The sequence below is a fragment of the Sinocyclocheilus grahami genome, unplaced genomic scaffold (assembly GCF_001515645.1).
Source record: "Sinocyclocheilus grahami isolate Dianchi unplaced genomic scaffold, SAMN03320097.WGS_v1.1 scaffold337.1, whole genome shotgun sequence".
Taxonomy (NCBI): Eukaryota; Metazoa; Chordata; class Actinopteri; order Cypriniformes; family Cyprinidae; genus Sinocyclocheilus; species Sinocyclocheilus grahami.
In genome coordinates this window covers 839,176-848,787 of record NW_015505516.1, presented here as the reverse complement: position 1 = coordinate 848,787, position 9,612 = coordinate 839,176, and the positions used below count along the sequence as shown (strand labels likewise).

The 9,612-nt window shown below is 37.0% G+C and overlaps 1 protein-coding gene across 2 annotated transcripts in view; it reads right to left on the bottom strand.

Moving 5' to 3' along the window:
* Positions 1-9,612, bottom strand: part of nck2a (NCK adaptor protein 2a) — a 78,241-nt gene that overhangs the window by 21,492 nt on the left and 47,137 nt on the right. The gene's annotated exons all lie outside the window — the stretch shown is intronic.

Sequence of the window (9,612 nt, the reverse complement as noted above, 5' to 3'; positions counted from 1 at the left end):
GGGATAGAGTGAGCTGAGGCCGGGCTAGCGTGAGCCAAAGCCCCGCTTTAGCGTGCGCTGAGGCCGGGGTAGAGTGAGCTGAGGCCGGGCTAGTGTGAGCTGAAGCCCCGGCTTAGCATGCGTTGAGGCCGGGCTAGACTGAGCTGAAGCCTCGGCTTAGCATACGCTGATGCAAATCTTCCCACATAGTGAGGTAGATATGTGGGGGCGTGTTAGAACGAGCCGTTTTAGGTAGGTGTGGCTGACTCTGAACTTTTATAAAGAATATCTCTTTGGATTTGAGACTTTAGTCTTTGCAACTTTACAGATCTTCTTTATGCACCAAGAGCTTGTAACACTCCAAAGAGAAAGGAAAAATTGAAAATCGCATCATATGACCCCTTTAACCCAACTAAACAAGTCTTGCACGCAAAGCAGTTACCAAATACCTGCTTAAATGTGCAGATTACATTACAATTGTTTTATTTCAATGTAACTCCATTCAAATACACTCTCAATGTGTTTCCAAATTAAATAAAATGAATCCAAGATTTACATTCTTTTATAGTGATGGTGGGCTGGTGGGCTGGTTTAAAAGAAACCAGAATTGTCTTAATTTTTAGCAATTTACCAATTAGACCTGCACTTCTGATTTTAATTAATGCTTTATATAATACTGGTCAAACGTTTGGAAGATTGAGTTTTTTTTATGTTTTCAAATCAAATTCTGCAAACCAAGGCTGCATTTATTTGATCAAAAATATTACTATTTAGAATAACTGTTCTCTATTTGAATATATTTTGTATTAAAATGTGATTTATTTATTCTTGTGATGCAAAGTTAAATTTTTCAGCATCCATTACTTCAGTCTTTAGTGTTGAGACTTTAGTCTTTGCAACTTTACAGATCTTCTTTATGCACCAAGAGCTTGTAACACTCCAAAGAGAAAGGAAAAATTGAAAATCGCATCATATGACCCCTTTAACCCAACTAAACAAGTCTTGCACGCAAAGCAGTTACCAAATACCTGCTTAAATGTGCAGATTACATTACAATTGTTTTATTTCAATGTAACTCCATTCAAATACACTCTCAATGTGTTTCCAAATTAAATCAAATGAATCCAAGATTTACATTCTTTTATAGTGATGGTGGGCTGGTGGGCTGGTTTAAAATAAACCAGAATTGTCTTAATTTTTAGCAATTTACCAGTTAGACCTGCACTTCTGATTTTAATTAATGCTTTATATAATACTGGTCAAACGTTTGGAAGATTGAGATTTTTTTTATGTTTTCAAATCAAATTCTGCAAACCAAGGCTGCATTTATTTGATCAAAAATATTACTATTTAGAATAACTGTTCTCTATTTGAATATATTTTGTATTAAAATGTGATTTATTTATTCTTGTGATGCAAAGTTAAATTTTTCAGCATCCATTACTTCAGTCTTTAGTGTTGCATAATCCTTCAGAAATCATTCTAATATGCTGATTTGCTGCTCAAGAAATATTTTTATCAATGTTGATAACAGTAGTGCTGCTTCATATTTTTGTGGAAGCTGTGATATACTACCATTAAAAAAAACACCTTATTCAGCAAGGTCACATTAAATTGCACATTAACATTTATAATGTTACAAAAGATTTCCTTTTCATCAAAACGCATAACTCATTTAGAACTTCCCATTCATTACACGGGATGTAATGTAGTGTCCACAGCTCGTTATCTGCTAGAGAAATTTAGTCTAGAGAAGAGCATTTCGCGAAATAGACTATATACTCATCATATTTTACTTTACCTGTTAGTGATATCTTAATTATTTAATGTATGCTTAAATAAATCTTTTATGAAACAATTTATGACAGCCACTGTGTAAATTATTATATTTCAACAACAAATAGAAATGGTATAATTTAGAAGTTAATAAAAAAATTGCATTGAGTGCCATTTACATGTTTGCATACAATTTTTTAATTGTTGAGTATTAAATATTATAGTTAAACATAATTAGTAGCCTAATTGAATTTAAGTTTGGGCTCTGTTGTTAAGTGTAACCTTCTTAAAAGGGCTCCATATAGTTCAGAGCAGAAGCTGAGGTAGATTTTTATAGATTTTTTTTATTATTTTATGAGGCAGATTTAAATAAATCTTTAATTATAATTGAATGTATGTAAAGAGAGTGCAATTTGTTCAGTAAACCATTGTTTAATAAAAAAAAGCAGCAATTTTTTTCTCCTGCTGTACCGAAACCATACCGAACCTTGACGTGGCAAAACCGAGGTACGTACCGAACCGACATGTTTGTGTACTGTTACAGCCCTAGTATATCAGAGTGATTTCTGCAGGATAATGTGACACTGAAAACTGAATTGATGGCAAATGAATTTACTAGTAATAATGTGAATTAGCCTGTGCTATAATCTCTATGTAAAATCCATCATTTTTATTTTGGTGGAAAGTTTACAATTAAATAAAAGTCATAGTCAAGTCATTCTTTTTAAGGTGCCATAGGATGGAAAACTGTATTAACCTTGGCATAGTTGAATAATAAGAGTTCTGTCCATGGAAATGACATACTGTGAGCCTCAAACACCATTGTTTCCTCCTCCTTATGTAAATCTTGTGCATGCAAAAGACCACTGAAAAAGAGGTGAATCCCAACATAACACCAACTGTGACGTTACAGTAGGGATCATTAATGTTAACGCCCCCAACATTTGCATAACGTATACCAGCCCATGTTCTAGACCAGCCTGACTTGCACAGCCGAATCATCGATGCAGTGTTTCCAGATATTGCTATTAAAACAAACAAAAACCGATAAATAAATAAAAATAAACCAAAATTATTTCAGATCTTTTGCAATTAAGATAAGATAAAGATATCGCTGACCCAACTGCAACGTCCTATTTTATTAACTTTCTAAAGTGTCAAAAAAAGTGGAAAAGACAACTCCATCTGGCAACACAGAGGCTGCGTCCGCACCCTCACACACAATCGTTCACGCCGGACAGTAGAGTAGTAGTAGTATATATTTATTTAATGCCATGCCAGCATCTTAGGCTATTTTCATGGCAAAAACAATTTAAAAAATACAAGTATAACAAATACAATAAAAACCAACAAACACAAGTTATATTACCCGGACAATAGAGATCTGTTTGCTGTGTGAGCTACTTAAATGAGTGGTGCTGTGAAACAGCCAATCAGAGCAGAGCTCAACATTATTATTCATGACCCTTCAAAATAAGGTAATAACAGACCATTTCATTCTAGGGACAAATCCTAGGATTGTAAATGGACGTGTAAAACCATTTCTGGAGAATGTGTGCCCTTACCTAAGCCACATACCTTATATATCAGAGAACAATTTAAAATATTAAAATTTAACAATTTAAAGTATCAATGCATTCTATGGCACCTTTAAAAGTCATTTATTTTCAATCTCTTTAATTTAATTTGCTACAGTTTCCTGAGAAGAAAAGAAGGAAGGAACAAGAGCAAAGAGAAGATGGCCAGCACAAAGGAAATCAAGAAAGAGTGGTTTAAAGATGTACCCTTGCTTTCCCAAAATGCATCTGGCCTGGCCTTCCCCGCTCAAGTGGGAATTTTGAGTGGGACTTTAAGAAAGGCTTCTGTCCGGCTGCATCAGCACTATATAGAGCCTCTCTGGAGCTCTTTACCCAGCACAAAAACACTGGGACGAGGGGAAAAGATAGAGCACAAAGAAAGAGAGAAAGGAATACAGAGGTCCCACCAGATTCTTCAGTACAGAGGTTAAGAACGAATCTACCAGTCATCTCTTTTACGCTTTCCTGGCCTCTTTTGGATTTCTGTCGTGTCTGTAGCAACAGTGGACTGCCACATTCATTTCCATTCAGCAAACATCTCCTGGCACTAATACAGACGCATTCAGAACCATTCAAACGGGCTTGAGAATTAAGCTAATGTGGTGAGTATGGGAGTATGTGGAGCAGGGGGACGGAGTAAATTTGGCCCAATGTGAAAGCGTTAGAGAAATCAGGTCAAGACCTTTAAAAGGCAGGGACATGTGCTTTCCCATTGCTGGTGTTAATGATTAGTCTGAACCAGCATTCCACCCATCGCACACCTCCTCTGTGCTTCTCTCCCGCGAATGAACTCTCACACATGCAGATCCAAGCTGCTCTGATCTCAAAAACACAAGACATTACATCATCCAACTGTGAGAAATGGACGAGCAGCTTAAAATAGAAAGTGGCGAGAAGGAATCAAGTTGGACAGTGACATGGTGAGACCGGTTTCAAACCGGTTATTTGTGAAAATGAGAGACTAGGAAGATGATGATGACAGTCAACACTGGTAATGCTAAAGGATGACTTTACTCATTTTACATATGGACAAAACAACTGCATGAGTCTGTATTCAAATAGTCTAAGAATAAAGGTGAAAATGTATATTTGTGAGATTTACAGTAAATGCCACCAAGAACACATCCACATGGTGCGCTACAGAAATTGTGCTTTTCATAAATAGATTATAAAACTCGAATATAATCATCGATGCTGATTGATCAATGCAGTCCTGTTAAAATACACAATCTAAGATGCTAAATATCAGCTTTACTGTGAACGCTAACTAGGGTTGGGCGATGTCTACCAAATTGGCATCGGACGATGTCTACAGTGAAACATCATGATGGACGATGAGATCGGGGGGCGGGGCGGGGTTAGGGGTGTGCCCCACGCATGAAACAAATAACGCCTTATACGGAGCCACTAAAAGGTTAGCCGCTTGCTAGCGGTAGCCTGTTGCATTACAGTACATGAAAGCTCACTTACCACATACACAGAGTAAGGAGACATGTCTGACAGGACGATGGCGAATGATTTGATCCTGAGCACCAATGACAAACATCAAATTTTGTCAAATGTGTGGTAAGTACTGCCGCTCCATAGTAGAGTCCTTGTGATCGCGAATCTCAAAAGTGAAAGTAAAATGATAGCGTGCAAATGAAAGCGGTTTCAATAGTGGCTCCCTGATGCCTGCAATTTATATAATGTCGCCTATACTTACCCAACGATATAATTGCGAGAAAAAGTATTGAAATATTTTTTTTATCCTCCCATCTCGTAGGCTATTTATTATTTACTTTAGGGTTTCTGTAGTACACTTCATTTCTTTTCCGAACACGGAACTGGGATGCGGCGGATTGCAGGAGAGGGGGGGTGGGGGTTTTGGGGGAGGAATCACGATGTCGGCTTAACATCAGTCTGTCAGCCATCCGCGATGGACGATGGCATCGTCTATCGGCCCAACTCTAACGCTAACAATCTAAAAACTAGTTTCAATTAAAATAAAAATTTTATAAAAAAAATTAATTAAATTAAATAAAATCTAAAAAATATAAATATATAAAATATAAAAAAATATATAAAAATATATATACTTAGGTTACTAGCCCAAAATAAAATAAGGCAACATTTCTCATTTTCATTAAGCTCAAGTTGAAGTATTACAATAAATAAATAAATAATTGCTAAAACTAAATGAAAGCCATATAGACATTTACAAAATAATAATAATATAAATGACAAAAACAAAATCACTAAAGCATTTAAATGAAAATGAAAACAAAGCATAAAATAAAATCTAATTAAAATAATTGTACAGTAAATCAATGATATTAAAATGATGCTGGTCCCGGCACACCACATATAAATTACTACATCTTTTAGCAAAATAATTATGGTCAATAAATTTGCTTAATAACATACCAATGTATGCTCACCAAAACTAGTCTGTGACAAACAACATTTATGAGAGTTATTCATCATGACATGAGTATGTAACAGCAAATAACAGTTTGACTATGACACCAACACAACCTTCTCACAATGCTTAATTATAACTTATTTGATATGACAATAAAACACTAAAGAAGGCAAATAAATCATTGCAATGATCCGTCACAGATTTCTAGAGCTATTTATCCTGTTTTTGAGTGAAGCTAAACCCTCATACTGGTGACAAGTTTCCATTGGAGCACGATGATTATTGTCGTAACAAAGTTCTAAAGTTTTACCAAATAGAATTTTTTTCTGTAATTTTAGGGTGTGCTGCATTTTGCTGTAACTTATCAATAAAGATATGCAAGGGGCTCAGAACTCATGAGAAAACAAAACATATTAATTTATATGCTGCAATTTGTACAAAATATACATCTTTTAGAAAAAAGTAAGCATGAAGGTCTAGCCCTAACCCTAACTCTCAGTGGGGCGTAAGCAGATTGTACAAAAATGTATGTATTCACATGATCCAATTTGCCAAAATGTAAAAGCATAAAACATTGCCATGTTGATGTGATCAATATAAGGTCTCAAATTTATTGGTGCCACACTAATATCTATGACTCACCAGTTCTGTTACAAATATGTCACATTTATTGTATCAACTGATAGCCAAAGCAAACAACAGCGTCCTAAAGTCCAAACTGCAGTACAGTGGGCTGGGCTTACGGTGACACATCCTGTAATGTCTCTGATGAGGTTAGCGGTTGCTCCTCTTCAGTAAGCAATAAAAGAAAATTAATGACTGTTTGACGGCTTGGTGACGTCATCCAAGAAGCCTTCATGCGACTGGCATTAAAGCATATGGATAATGGTGAACAGATTTCCACTGAGGTCCTGCTTTCCTCACAAACATTTGATCACAATGGAAAAAAAGAACAAAAAAAAGTAGTGACTGATTGAACCACATTACAGAGTAAACCTTTAAAAAGCTACAGAGCATGACTTTCAGCAAATCCCGAGGTGATGTGATTGCATGCAACATTTTTCTTACAAAAAACAACCTTGTCTGTGTCAACCAAATCATGACTGTTTCTGTCATCACTTTGCATAATGAGAACGATCTGAATTAAGACTTTGAGTCCAGTGAAAAAACACGGAAAGCTAGTTCGTCTTTGATGTCAATGCTCAACGTTGTTCCAGCAGTGCTTTTCCACAAATCAATTCAGCATTGTTCAGCAAACAATATTTCCATTGTTCAACATGCATCTCAGACCTCTGAGTAATAATCTAAAGAACCCCTGAACCCTGACATATAAAGAAAAAAACCCACACAAATATGCACCAGTCAAAAGAAAATCTTCATTTTCATTTGAATACTACTGAAATAAAAAAAAAAAAACATCAAAGACCATCTCATTTACTCAACATCTATGAATAAATGCCAAGTTTTGTCATGAAACTCTTAAGCCTCGTGCACACCGAGACGATTATTGCTCGCGATTATCGCCTGCATTTTTCGACGCGTCTTGTGTGTTCATACCCAAGCGATTTTCACTGGCGATGAGCCGAACATGCAAATTCACTCCCTGACATTAGATGGAGCTTAATGAAAAATACCCTGGCCCGGTACACATCGAATCCTATTTGATCTGCAATTCCTCTCCATAACAACTCCCTCTTATCAAGATTTTTGTAGTCGCTGTCGCATTTGTCATAAAGTTTAGGATTAGGTTAGGTTAGGATTCACTAGAGCATTTCTCAGCGTGCTTTCAGAGTTCTTCTGAAACCCTCCACCTCCCCCAGCTCCACCTGTATAGATCTGCTAAGGGTTATTATAAATTCTATTTGTGCAGCAGCAGTATGTCTTAAATACTCACAGCACTGTAACACTTATGTATTGGCAGTATTTGCTATGCAGCAGCAGCAATAATAATCTATTCCACCAAGACCAATACATTAACATTATCATATCCATTACCATGCTAAAATCTTCTGAGAGTTGTCATGATAAAAATATTATGCATTGGGTGTGCAAAATGACATATTTTCAATACCTACCAGCAGGTGGGTTTTCTGAATGACCACGTCCTAAAGAAACTAAACAAATAGGCTGGTTTTGGGTTCCCCTGACCCACCTGAGAAGACGACCCAGAGTTTTCACAATGCAAGGGTCTTGATTAATTTTTATTCAAAATCAAACAATTTTAACTTGACAAGGCATTTGCAAAATATGCACGAAACAATGCTAATTAAGGCCCCATCTCCAAAAAAATCTAAAATGAATCAACCAGTTTTTGGACAGCTAGTTGACCTTCTTGACCCATTCCCTATGAATTTCTTTTTTTTTTTTTTAAATGTTGGCCAGACTAATATAATGATACTAACTGCTTGCTTGTATGACCATGTGGCGAATGTAGGATTATGATACAAAAAGATATAAAGGCTCAATGAAACTGCTGAATTGGTGAAATTTCATGGGCAAAAAAGGTCCATTGATCACTGTTAATAAACAATACGTTTGAACCAGATCTCACACAGAAGTCGCTTCCAATACAAGCAGCTTTCTGTTGGTCAGTGTGGTGAGTTCGTATGACCAACGTGAACCTGCTGCAAAATCTGCACACAAATTTCCAGACTGCGTGAATTCCTATTGAAATGACTGGATTTTTTCCACAAAAAAAACATTGAAAACGGTAAAGGACAGTGACTGAACCTAAACTGGAAACATTTGTCAAGATTAAGATGACATTTAAACATCCGTCACTTGTTTCCTGGGAAACACGTGAACGCTCTGCCTTTTATTACGTCACACAGGAATGTGGGTAACCTCCATCTATGTCATAGGTCTGACAGCTCTCACGCTCATCTCCCCAGAACAGATTACCACGCAACACGGATCTCCTTTCCCGAGCTGAGCATTCTCACTCAGCCTTTTTTTTTCTTTCTTCCCTCCTTCCTAAGCGTAAAGGCCATTGTTTGCTGGTTTCCATGGCTGCAGTGGCCAAACCCTCTCTGAGGCGAGGGACAGATAGGCAGACGGGTGTTTTGAGCTGAACACAGAGAGAAGACTGAGCCTACATAAACTGAAACAAAAGGGTTTGCCATGCCCAGCAGACCAGAGATGCACTGAACAGGTGGTCCAGAATGGCAAATCGCATAGTTTGGAGTCCTTTTCCAAAAAGATTGCTCCATCTGTGAAAATTAGGAATACTGTTACTCATTTATTTTCTTATCTGAGCCTTGAAAAATGAAGCAATTTCATATGATAGTAATGGCAAGCAATATATGACAGTATAAGTGAATTAAATGGAAAATATACTCTAGGGCTGTGCGATTAATCGAAATCGAATCGAAATCGCGATTTGAGACGTTGCGATTTCCTAATCGCAAAGCCTGCGATATGGACGCGATATTACTCTGTTCCAGAGCATATGCATGACTGCCAGCCTTGAGTTGCAGTCTTACTAACCAATAGAGTGAGCGCACCTCCGTTCTCCCCAATCAGCACTGCTCTAGCCAACTGCGTAAACGCCCACCATTAAAAAAAAAAAACCCGGAAAGCAGGACGGGAGAGAGACAGAAGTGGGATTATGGCGTCTACTGGGTCAGCTCGATAGTTAGGCAAATTAAAACTAAAGAAAAACGTATGCAACTTAAGCTTCGAAATGACAGACAACGAACAAAAGAGGTAATCTGCAAGAGCTGCGTCACAGCACATATCAAAAGCTCCCGTATCGGTTCTGTTTTCAGTACTGGAGAATAAAAGATACATTCATGTTTAGAAACATGTTTTTGTTAGTACGTGAACGTTATCTTACACATTTTATCTCCCCAACAGATTAATTTGAAATAAGTTTAT